Raw genomic sequence first — 12,691 nt, 5'->3', positions numbered from 1 at the left:
GTAATGCACATGGGGGTGATATTATTCTCTCTTTTACCTCCACTTATGTTCATCTTTGTGTTCATTATTTTATCTTCGTTACCCCCATAATGCATCACCCTAATCCAAGTGCAAGATTATATGTAAAATTGTTGTGGTTTTGGTCCAAAATGAAGTGTGCACATCTTTAATGTAGTGACAATGATATGAATTGAGTACTTGAAGTTAAATGAACAGTCTTTGGTAACATAAGTGTGGTGGAGTAGTTTGTTGTCTGGAGAATACAAGATGTTGGGGAAAGCCAAGGGGGTTGTGGTGGGGGTGGGATGATGGTAGGCTTTGGGAAGTTTATGTCATAACTACGTGAAAGATATAAGTAACGCTGATATATGTTGATGAAGTGTATGTCATAAATACATACAATTCTTGACATATATACCTCCAAAGCTAAAATTGATTATTTGATGGGTTGCCGGGATATTTTTTGGGTCTCAGGTGCAGTAGGTGGATTCGGGTGCAATGTCATCCAATTTGTGGGTCAAAGCTCATCAAGCCACCCCTCAAAAAAGTAGAAGTCACTTCGTAAAATTTCGTGTCACTCCTTAGCAATAGAGCAGACCACTTCATGAGCTAGATGAGCCCAAAAAAGGTGCAGCTGGTCAAACAGAAACTTTAATATGGCAAACAATGTTTCAGCTTTCCTCCTAGAAATTTGAACCATCAATATAGTTGCTTCTAATTTGATCACTTGTGATAAATATCAGAAGCAAACAAGAAAAATGAGGTGCTCCTATAGCTTCCAAGTGGAACAGGAAAGAAGAAGCACGGTAATTATAAGAGTCTTTTTTTTTTAAACTAAGCTCATAAATCATACATTCCATTCCAAATGACTCCTAGATGCATTGTAGGTCCAAAGACATCTCTAACCAAACCTTATGATATGGATACTATAAAAACTGGTATCATACTTGACTTTATTAGGAGAAAATCTTTTATATACCCCGAATACTTTGAAATAAGTAATTATATATGATAGTTTTCTCTATAAAATTCAACTGTTATGCCTTTCTATATAGAGACTTTCAAGGTAGAAACAATCTGATTTGACTTTGAGTTGATTGCTGCACTGCTCTAAATTGATTAAAGGGAGAAGTGTTTGTTTAAACCGGTATCAGACATAGTAAAGCCAGTGAAGTTAGACATAGCAACTGTTAACAAGGATCCTTTGAATTTTTCAAGGGTAATGGTAGAAGTGACTGTGGATCAATTTTTTCATAAGTCTCTATTTTGAAAATAAGAAAGGCTCTATGATGGAACAGAAGTTGGCTTATGAATGTCTACCTACATGTGAGAATTACCATGGGCTTGGTCATGGTCAGGAGGAATGCCACGAGGTGAAAAATAGGAAGAAACAGGAGTGGGCTGTAAAAAAGAAGTAAGTAGCAGGGAGGATGGTTTTCAAATGGTGCACAAAGGGGGAAGGTAAGCAACAAGTCCCAAAAGCAACAGTTGAAACTATCAATTCATTAGCAGTGCTGAATCTAGATGATGCAGTTGTGGCAGGGCAGGATACATCTGTTGCTGTGGAAGTCATGGATATGATACGAATAATCTCTACAAAGTGAAGAAATGTTACCTTAAAGTCCTCTGATCAATACCTACTGCAACAACACATGTACAAAGAATAGCTCGTCCCCAAATCTTTCCTTAAGGTTCTTATGCAGTCTTTTTAGTTTGAGCAAGTCCTGAAATAGTTGATCACTTCGAATATCAGTTTATATAGCTTAACAAGAAAACAAAATGAAAAAAATGTCTAGTGCTCTTAAAGTTCATAAAATTAGCTCTGATGAATACCTATTAAGCACGAATTCATACTTTGATTTGGTCATGAACGAAGGAGAAACAAAAATGGAGTTGTGACATGTTATTTGCTAAAACAAATTAACCCGTTAAATATATAAATTTAACAGTTGCATACATATATACTTCAAGTGAACATTTTATGAAATTTGTAAACCATATGACACTGCGAATTACATTATAATTTTCATATAAAAAATCTACCTCAATTTTTTCTTCATTAAGTTTTACGAAGCCGCTTTCGAGATGTTTTTTTTCTTACGTTCTTGAATCCATTCACCTTCATCATGATCATCTCGTATGTACATGGATGCATCATCTCAACCATCATCTTCTACATGTACCTTCCTAGATGGACTTTCCTCCAACTCATCATCATCATAGTCATCAATGTCATAACGAGACCTCGGTGTTAGAACTATCGATTTTCTCTTATCAGCTGGATCAATTACATAAACACTTGTTTTGCTTGGCTAGCTAAGATGTATGAATCGTCCTTGTGGTCGAGCTTTTTAAGGTTGCCTAAGGTGAATCCTAGATCATCGTTTTCAACTCCAGTATTATTGTCAACCCATTTGCATCTGAAAATAGGTATCGAAAAACAAGAGTAATGCAACTCACAAATCTCTTCAATGACTCCATAGTAGTGCATTGAATCATATATGGGTCAATTGTCTTTAGCACATGCAAAATGCATAGCTTCAGCTTCTAAGATTACTCCATATTTTGCATTGTACTATTTTGATCTTGCTCCCATGAGTAGAATGTGTAACGATTGATAACATATCCAGAGTAAAAAGAGGCATTGAAATTTGGTCCATAAGCTAAACTCTTGAGTCGATTAGAAACCAAATTTGAAGATTCCTCAAGCTCACTCATTATTTCATCTTTGAACCACCTACTGAATGATTTGCAATGTTCACTTGCTAACGATTTTGCTTAACTCTTGGGAGTTGTTCCCTTAAATAAGAATGTGGCGTTTGCATACGTATGACTTCCGACTCATTATGAAGAATATAAGTGTGTGCCATGTTCCATGAATCATGAGACATGTCACGTTGTTTATGACCTATGGTCCCCTTTCCGTCCAATCTTCCACTATGTCGAGATTAGGAGCCCTATCGTCTTTGTCAATCCACAAAAGACCACTAAACTCTATACATTCTATAAAAGACCCCTCCGCGATACAACCTTCCGGATGATGGTGATTCTTCACATACCCCTTATATGTTTTCATTTGCCTTTCAAAGGATATTGATTTCTCAAATACACTAGACCACAAAATCTGACCTCTCTCACCAGGTGAATCGTTAAATGAACCATAACGTCGAAAAATGATGGAGGAAAGTACATTTCCAATTGGCACAACACGACAACAATATCATTCTCCAATGTAGTCAACTCTACCGGGTCAATAACTTTGCAATATATCGCATTGAAGAAATGACACAGTCTAATAATGCGTATCTAACTTTTTTAGGCAGAATTGAACGAATAGCCACAGGTAACAAATAGCATCAAAATATGGCAATCATGAGACTTAAGGCCCACAAGTTTCAGAGTTTCCATCGACACCAGGTTCCGAATATTGGACGAATAACCCTCTGGCATTTGACACCGCTAAACACTCACAAAACTCCTTCTTCTCTTTCTTGACAACGTATACGCTGCAGGAGGTAAGTATTTCGAGTTCCATCATCAACAACTGTAGTTCCCTTCTAATCCCCATTGCCTTCAAATCATCTCGAGCTTTAACACCTCTTTTTGTCTTCCAGGGACATTCAATAATGACTAATCAAACTATCACATACATTCTTCTCGATATGCATCACATCTAGTGAATCCGGACAAAGAGGAATCTCAATAAGGTAGGCGCCAAAAATATGGAATTCTTGTATCCTGTTTAGGAAGAGGATTCTTTTTATTTTTCATACCAAATGTAATATGATATCCTTAATCTTTCGAAGCACCTCCTCACCTCTTGACCTTAGGACGTCCCACAAAACATTGTTTACCATTAATTGTTTTTTTAACTAACGATAAGTATGATTACAAGGTAGAAATTGACGATTATCATTGAAAACATTATTTCCAGATATTGTTAACCACATTCCTTCCAAACCGTCCTCACATATAGGACAAGCAGCCTTTACTTTCGTTGTATATCCCGAAAGATTACCATAAGCTGGATAATCTTGGATAGTGCAAAACAACATTGCTCTTAAAGTGAACTTTTCCTTCTGATAAGAATCGAACACTTCCACACCTTCTTTCCATATGATGTTCAAATCATCAATAAGAGGTTCTAAGTACACGTCAATGTTATTTCCGGGTTGTTTTGGCCCAGATATCAATAGAGTAAGCATCATGTACTTTCTTTTCATACACAAATTAGGAGGCAAGTTGTAACTCACCAAAATGACAGGCCAAGAACTATGGGTGCTACTAAGGGAACCAAATGGATTCATACCATCAGTAGACAATGTAAGATGTAGGTTCCGTTTTTCTTTACAAAACTCGGGGAATTTACCATCTATAAAGCTCCATTGGGGTGAGTCAGCAGGGTGTCTAAGTTTTCCATCCTTTTTACATCCATAATGGTGCCATGTCAACTGCTCAGGTATTTGGATCTGAAAACAATTGTCTAAACCTTGGTATTATTGGAAAATACCATAATACCTTAGCCGACACTTCTTTCTTCTTGTATCGTGAGGCATTGCAAACATAACAACTCTCTAACAATTCACTTCCATTACGGTATAACATGCAATCGTTAGGGCAAGCATGAATTTTCTCATAAGGCAAGCCCATTGAGCCTAATACCTTTTTTGCCTCATATGTACTACTTGGGAGGACATTTTCCTCCGGAAACATGTCTTTCATGAATTCAAGAAGAGAACTAAAACTTGCATCAGTTCAACCACCACTAACTTTAAAATTATACAACTTAAGCACACCCGATAATCTTGTGTAGTTGCAGCATGGGTATAATGGCTGCTCAGAATCACTTACCAACCTCTCGAATGCAATACGATCCCCATTGTAATCATCCTCATTTACACGCGACAAAAAGTCCTCTATCCCATCGCCCTCATTAAAATTATCCTCCATTTCATACTCCATATGTTTAGAAGTATGAGCTGAAGTTTCTTCCCTAGATTCTCTGTGCCAAATCCAACGCGTATATGTTCTATCAAATGCCCATTTTTCCAAATGATTGAGTATCTAGTCAACTCTCTGATGCATAAGATTATGGCACATAAAGCAAGGACACCGTAACTTAGATTGACATCCACTATTTCCCGCATCAAAAGTTATAAATTCTCTAATCCCAACATTATACTCTTCGTCCCCGGGCTTAGCCATCCATATCCAACTTCGATCCATTGCTACAAACCAAGTGACAACTGGTAGCAAGTATCCATCTCCAAGGTTAAGACTAAATCTACAAGGAGGCAGGAAATTCTCTCTCTAGCTTTTCTCTCAAACATTTGAGCTGCCATGGCTAGGAAAACTCGAGCAAGATTAAATTTCAATTCCTCTAATTCAATTGATAAGTCTCAGAAATTGAATGTGCCTTCATCATCACAGGCGAAGAAAACACGTACGATGGATGAAATTTTAGGTGTTCGGGCCCTGGACTTTGCGAGTTCTGATGAAGATGAGGAGGCAAGTATGGGTCAAAATTTGTCACCAAAATCATCATTGAGGCAATTACAGCAACAATCTGAGGTCCAATTACAATTTTCGGAGTTGATGTCTGCGATCAAATCAAATAAGCGGGATACTGTTCCATCAACCCCTGTTTTGCAGATGGATCAAGGTAATCGAAATTCTCCTCAAAATTTGCGATTGAACGATCAAAATTAGGTGTTTAGTTGATAATAATGAGGTAGATAATGCTGATAGAATTGAGATAATGCATAAGAACATGAATGAGAATGCTGATACTGGAAAATATGTGAAAATTACTGATGACGATATTCCAGATGAAGTTGATTTTTGGAATTCCTCCGTAATATGTTATGTATTGGGTGCAAATCCACCAATATATGTTATGGAAGGATTTATTCGGCGGATTCGGAAGAATCTAGGGGTGGATAAGGTGGTTAGCATCAAGAAGGGGGTGTTAATAGTGAGATTCACGTCTATGGAGAGCAAAGATGCTGTGCTAAATGGAGGTTTCCAGTTTTTTGATAAAAAACCGGTAATCATAAAATCCTGGACTCCGAAGATGGATTTAACAAAGGAGGTGATTCATACGGTGCCTATGTGGATTCAACTGCATAAGTTGGATCTCAAATACTGGGGGGGAGAAGAGCTTATTCAAGATTGCAGGGCAAATAGGCAAGGTGTTGAAAGCAGATCAGGCTACTTCAAAGAGAGAGAGGTTGCAGTTTGGTCGAGTATTGATAGAAGCTGAGGTAGAGCAAGTGTTTCCGGATCATATCAGATTCCTGAATGAGAAGGAGGTGCTGACAACTATTGATGTGGTATATGAGTGGAAACCTGAGAGATGTGGGAAATGTGAACAATTTGGGCATTTAAGTGTTCATTGTAAGAAGAAGGAGGAGACTAGAGTGTGGCAAAAGAAGGCTCCTGTAGAGGTTCCACCTCAAAGGCAGAATACTGAGAAGGACACTGGGGGTGTTCAAAGTGGTGATAGGTCCTTCTAGAGTTAATACTCAGAATTCTAACCCTGTTCACATTCAGAATTCATTCCAGGCTTTGATAGAGGAGGTGAATGTGGGAGATGTGGTATGTCAAGTAGGAGGAAATGAAGATGGGAGGGTGGAAGGCCCCCCAGAGGGTAATGAGTAAGGTAATTTGCTGGAATGTGAGGGGCTTAAACAGTTTAACTAAGTAAAGAGTGGTTAAGGAATTCATATCTACCCATGCTGCTGGACTGGTTAGCCTCTTAGAAACTAAGGTAAATGTGAATAAGATGGGAAACCTTTACCTTAGGGTCTGTCCTGGGTGGTGCTTTACTTATAACTCTTAGTATCATAATGGTGGGAGGATAGTTATGATGTGGAATCCACATTACTTCAATGTGAATATAGTTTGTTGTACAAGTCAACTCATTCACTGTTACATTGAACCAAAAGTGGGTAAAGCTTTCTATGACACTTTTGTGTATGCTTTTAATTATGCTGGCACTAAGAAGGATTTATGGAGGGACCTTGTTCAACCTCAAAAGGTGAATGAAGCATGGGTATGGATGGAAGATTTCAACAATGTACTGAATATGAATGAGAGAGTTGGTGCTCCTGTGAGGAATTATGAAACTCTGGAATTCAGGAAGTGTGTGGAACAATGTAGCATGGAAGATATGAAGGCTACATGTTGTTTCTATACTTAGAATAACAAGCAAGAGGCTGAGAGCAGAGTTTATTCCAAACTAGATAGAGTAATGTGTAATGAGGCATGGATAGAGGCTTATCCAAACACTGAAGCTCTCTTCCACCCTGAGGGTGATTTTGATCATAGCCCTGTAATTATGACATCATACCCTACTATGAATTTGGGAAGGAAACCATTTAGATACTTTGCAATGTGGAAAAATGCTGTAGATTTTGAAGCAATGGTGGCTGGAAGCTGGAATAGTCCAATCACATGCACTCCTATGTTTAGAGTGGTCCATAAGCTGAAGAGACTGAAGGGGGTGTTGACAAAATTTAATGAAGAAGGGTTTCATGATCTGCAAGCAAGGCTGTGAAGCAAGCCCATGTTCTAAAGCATTGTCAAGAACAGGTTCATAGACAACCTGAGAACATGATGTTGAGAAGGCAAGAGGCAGAGGCTGCTACTGAGTACAAGAATGCTCACAGAATATATATGAAATTATTGCAACAGAAGGCAAAAGGTGATTGGTTGAGAGATGGGGATTTAAATACCAAAATATTTCATAGAAGTATAAAGAATAGACAGTTACAGAATGCTATTTTCAGCATTCATAATGAAGCAAGTGTGTGGCTGGATAACCCTTAGGAGGTCAATGTAGCTTTCCTTGAATACTATCAGGGTTTACTTGGTTCTAGAATACAGAGTAGGAAGTTTGTGAAGAGTAGGGTCGTTAATTGTGGCCCTTTGGTGACTCAAGCTCATTGTGACTTGTTATTAAGGCCAGTAAATGGGGAGGAAGTGAAGCAAGCATTATGGTCTATTCATGGTGATAGGGCACCTGGCCCTGATGGCTTTGGGAGTCAGTTCTATAAGGACTACTGGCATATAGTAGGGAGGGATGTTATTGATGCAGTGGTTGATTTTTTTCAAAATGGAAGATTACTAAAGGAGGTAAACTCTACATCTATTACTCTAATTCCCAAAATTAGTTGTCCTAGCCATGTGGGTGATTACAGACCTATCTCCTGCTGTAATGTGATATATAAATGTATCACAAAGGTGTTATGTAACAAATTGAGAGAAGTACTCCCTGATCTCATAATGGACACACAAGGAGCTTTTGTTCACAGTAGAAATATCATGCATAACATCATGATCTGTCAAGATATGGTGAAACAGTATGGTAAGAGAAGGGGTAGGCCTAGCTGCATGATGAAAATAGATATGAGAAAGGCCTATGATACTGTTGAGTGGAGTTTCTTGAGGGAGATGCTTGAAAACTTGGGGTTTCCTACCAGATTCATTGGATACATTATGACATGTGTGGAAACTCCTAAGTTTTCTTTGATGATAAATGGGGTCATGCATGGGTATTTTCTGTCTCAAAGGGGTTTGAGACAAGGGGATCCCTTGTCTCCCCTCCTCTTTGTAGTATGTATGGAGTACCTTTCCAGAATTATGAAGAAGGTGAGTGAAAGGAAGGAGTTTGGGTTTCATCCTTAGTGCAAGGACATGAGAATCACACACCTGTGCTTTGCTGATGACATACTACTATGTTGTAAAGCGGAGTTCACAGCAATACATCTTGTACTTAGAGGTTTCAAGCTGTTCTCTGAAACCTCAGGACTTCAGGCAAATGTTAACAAGTCAGCTATGTACTTTAGTGGAATGCAGGAGGAGGATATACAAAGGGCATTAGACAAATCTGGTTTCATTAGAGGATACCTGCCATTTAGGTACTTAGGGGTACCAATTTGCACAAAGAGAATTTCTATAGCTGAATGTGAAAGTCTCACGAAAAAGATGGTGGCAAGGATCAAAACATGGAGTACTCGGAATATATCTTTTGCAGGTAGGGCACAGCTCATCAACTCTGTATTGATTAGCCTGTATTCATATTGGGCTCAGGTAATGGTCTTACCTAAACAAGTGTTACAAGATGTTAGCAAGATATGTAGAGCTTTTTTGTGGTCTGGGGATCACTTTAGTATGAAGGCAGGTTATGTGAAATGGGCTAGGGGGTGTACTACTAAGAGTGCAGGTGGGCTAGGTATAAGAAATGTTTACCTTTGGAACATAGCTGCAATGGGTAAATATATGTGGGCAGTTGAAAAGAAAGTTGATAATCTGTGGGTTAAATGGGTTCATGCAATCTATATTCAGCAACAGTCATGGTGGGAGTACAAACCAAGAAGAACAAGTAGTTGGTACTGGAGACAGGTCTGTAGTGTTAAGGACTACCTGAAAGATCATTACACTCAGGCTCAATTTCAACTGATGACTCAATACTCAATCACTGAGGTGTATACAAAAATCTCTGGTGAATATGAGACGATTCAATGGAGTTCTGCCATATGGGGTAGAATGGGAATTCCAAAGCACCAGTTCTGTAGCTGGTTAGCAATTCAAGGAAGGCTGCAGACAAGAGAGAAATTACATAGTTGGGGGGTATGTGCAACTAATACATGTCTGATATGTGAAGATCAAGTGGAGGAGCATAGTCACTTGTTCTTCAACTGTGAATTTAGTAGGAGATGCCTTAGTGACATAAAACAATGGTGTGGAATTACAACAAGAAGCCAGGATCTTCAGCAGATAATTCAATGGTTGGTTAGTAGAAGGAGAGGCACAAAATATAGGAGATTGGTGCAAGCAGCTGCATTGGAAGTTGTTATATACTGCACATGGCAGGCTAGGAACCAAGCTCTATGGGAGGGGAAAATTCCTTGTATAGAATATACTGTAAAGAAAACTAAGGGGGATGTAAAGCATAGGTGTATGAATGTTATGCCTAAGAAGACAAGTCAGAAGGATAGGAGGTGGATAGAATCCTTGTAACAGTTTTGAGGATCTTGGATAATCAAGGTCATTGTTAGGATGTATTGGTGTTTTTGTTTGATAACACTATCTCATACTTACTTATCAAAAAAGAAAAAAAAAGTGACAACTGGTACAGTTCAAAACAAATAAATTATTTCTAAACTCATCAATTAATTTTTTTAAATAAATTAATTAGCTCTCTTCATTAGCATTCACTAACCCATTAGAAATTCAAACTAATTATTGGTTATAAAACTCTATATTCAGAAAATTAGGAAATATTTAGAGAGAAAACAAAGCAGTCATTCCTATGTAAAACTCAGTCTTTAACATGGCATGAAAAGTGAGGAAAACAAACAAAAGAGAAAACAAAAATGGAGTTCTGATAACTCCAAAGCTCCATACCAAGATTAATGTTGCCCTCAATTCAAAATAGTAGTAAATTCTGCCTCTATATTCAGATTAATGATGTCCTCAAGTCAAAATAGCACTAAATTCTATGGCTTTAACTTAGGTTTATGCCTTGAAAAATTATGCCCTCGAAAACATGACCAATTTAATCATTCACTTGTTCATAAACCTACATTCCAAATCCAAGACACACTGATTTACCATTCATATACAATAATTTCAAATTACACTTTATAATCTCTCACTTGAAATTCCCATTATTGGCATTCTGTCTTTAGTTTGTGTCTCCTGGCTCTCCTTACTCTGCCGCCATCTCATACACCATTAAAAGACCCAAATTTCTTCGTCTCAAAACTAATAGAAGTAATCAAAATTATGTTTAGAACTTGCTATTACTTTTTCACACAAATAAATTTATGATATGCTCATGGAGATATGTGATTAAATACAGAGACTTACATTACCCAACACTTCATGAAATCATTGTAACGCTACACTAGCAGCAGAAAATGAAGATTAAAATTACCAAAATTGATTAAATTAACAAAAAATGAAAAAAGGGATAGAAAATTAACAATATTAACACTATACTAACCCACCAAAATCAGATTTTTTTATGACTAGGAATAAAAAGGGATATAAAATTAAGAATTACCTTCAATTGCTAGTAACAATGGCGATTATTGTTGTCGGTTTCTCCCAAAACGACTTGCTCGGTTGAATGAACTTGCAAATCCCACGAAGTCTGCTGGAATCAACCAAAGATGAGAGCCGGAGGTGGGAACCAAAGATGAGTGCCGGAGGTGAGAATCAAAGGTGAGAACGGAGGTGGAAACTGGAGTTGAGTGAGAATTGTTTAGTGAGGAGGGTGTTCAGCGAAAATTGCAGCAGAAAATTATATGCCCTTGTCTCTTGCCTTATTGGTTTAGTACGTGCTTCATGAAGTGTTTAGCGAAAATTGCAGCAGAAAATTGTAGATAAAAATAAGGGTTTAGCGAAGAGTAATTTGGTTCCTAATTTCTAGCCAAGTAAACGGTTATTTTTGAATATAATTACTTTTACAGAATTTTTATTATTAATAATAAATTAAAGCACCACGTTTCCATAAAAAAAAATAAAAAAAAATAAAACACCACATAATAATTTTATGGCAAAGATAACACACATTAAGATAAGTGTTAACTGATATATTTTCAATACAAGCTAAGATAATAGTTCATATGTCAAAACGTTAAATTTAGACTTTACATAACAGTTGCTAAGATAAGAGTTAATTTTGCCGTGTTATCTTTTGCCTTGTAGTAGTGAACAATAAAGTTTATATTAATAAAGTTAAGTTATTTCTATTATTTCTGCTGCATTGTTAAATTAGTAGTTAGTAGTTTTAGTCTTTAACGTTATCATGTCGTGGTAATACTTTTGAAGTTTCTCAAGTGTTTTATATTAAAATATATTCTTCAAAATGAGAGAAATTTAGGGGTGTTACAAAGTGGTATCAAGAGCGTTTAGGTTTATTAATGAGAGTTTGGGTAGATTTAGGAAAAGCATATAAGTTAGAGTTTCGTATTTTTGCGCATAATTTTTTGCATAATTTTTTTTTTCGGTATCCTGCCTAAAAAGTTATATTTCCAAGTATAAATATTTTACAATTTATATATTTTGAAGAAAGGAATAAGTATGTTAGTTTATTAATTTGAGGAAAGTTCTGGCTAAGGAAAGACTTAGTACTTAAGTTAGCCATTTGTGCCGCACCTCTCTTTTCTGGGAACTCCCTCGTTTTATTTTTTCCATGCACGAAAAACCTAGTATTCAGAATAAAAACTTATTATATACATATTTATATATATTTGATTTTTTTTATCGCAAACACAAATAATTTGAATTTTTTTTTCCTTATTTACACTCGCATGCATTATTGATCTTATGATTAATTGTATGACATTCTGTCTAGCTAATAAGTATGAAAATATTATTAAATATTCACGAGGAAGGAGATATAATTGTCTTTATGATAATATATGTGGTACTTACTATTTGTAATTTTTTTAATACCACATATTCAAGTCATAGTCTATTTTCGTACCCATTCTAGTAAAAAGAGATGCAGGATCTATGACTTTATGTACGTGCTATCTGGAAGTATGCAAACTTTTTGATAGAGCAAGGATACCAATTGTTTCATTATCATGGATCAACAATTGCTCTACTTTTAGAACACTTATCCTACATCGAACCCTACCATGGGTTATACAATAAGTATGATAATATGTTGAAT

This window comes from Beta vulgaris, chromosome 8 (genome assembly GCF_026745355.1).
Source record: "Beta vulgaris subsp. vulgaris cultivar EL10 chromosome 8, EL10.2, whole genome shotgun sequence".
Lineage (NCBI taxonomy): Eukaryota > Viridiplantae > Streptophyta > Magnoliopsida > Caryophyllales > Amaranthaceae > Beta > Beta vulgaris.
The sequence above is the reverse complement of the archived record's forward strand: the minus strand, read 5'-3'. Positions refer to the sequence as shown.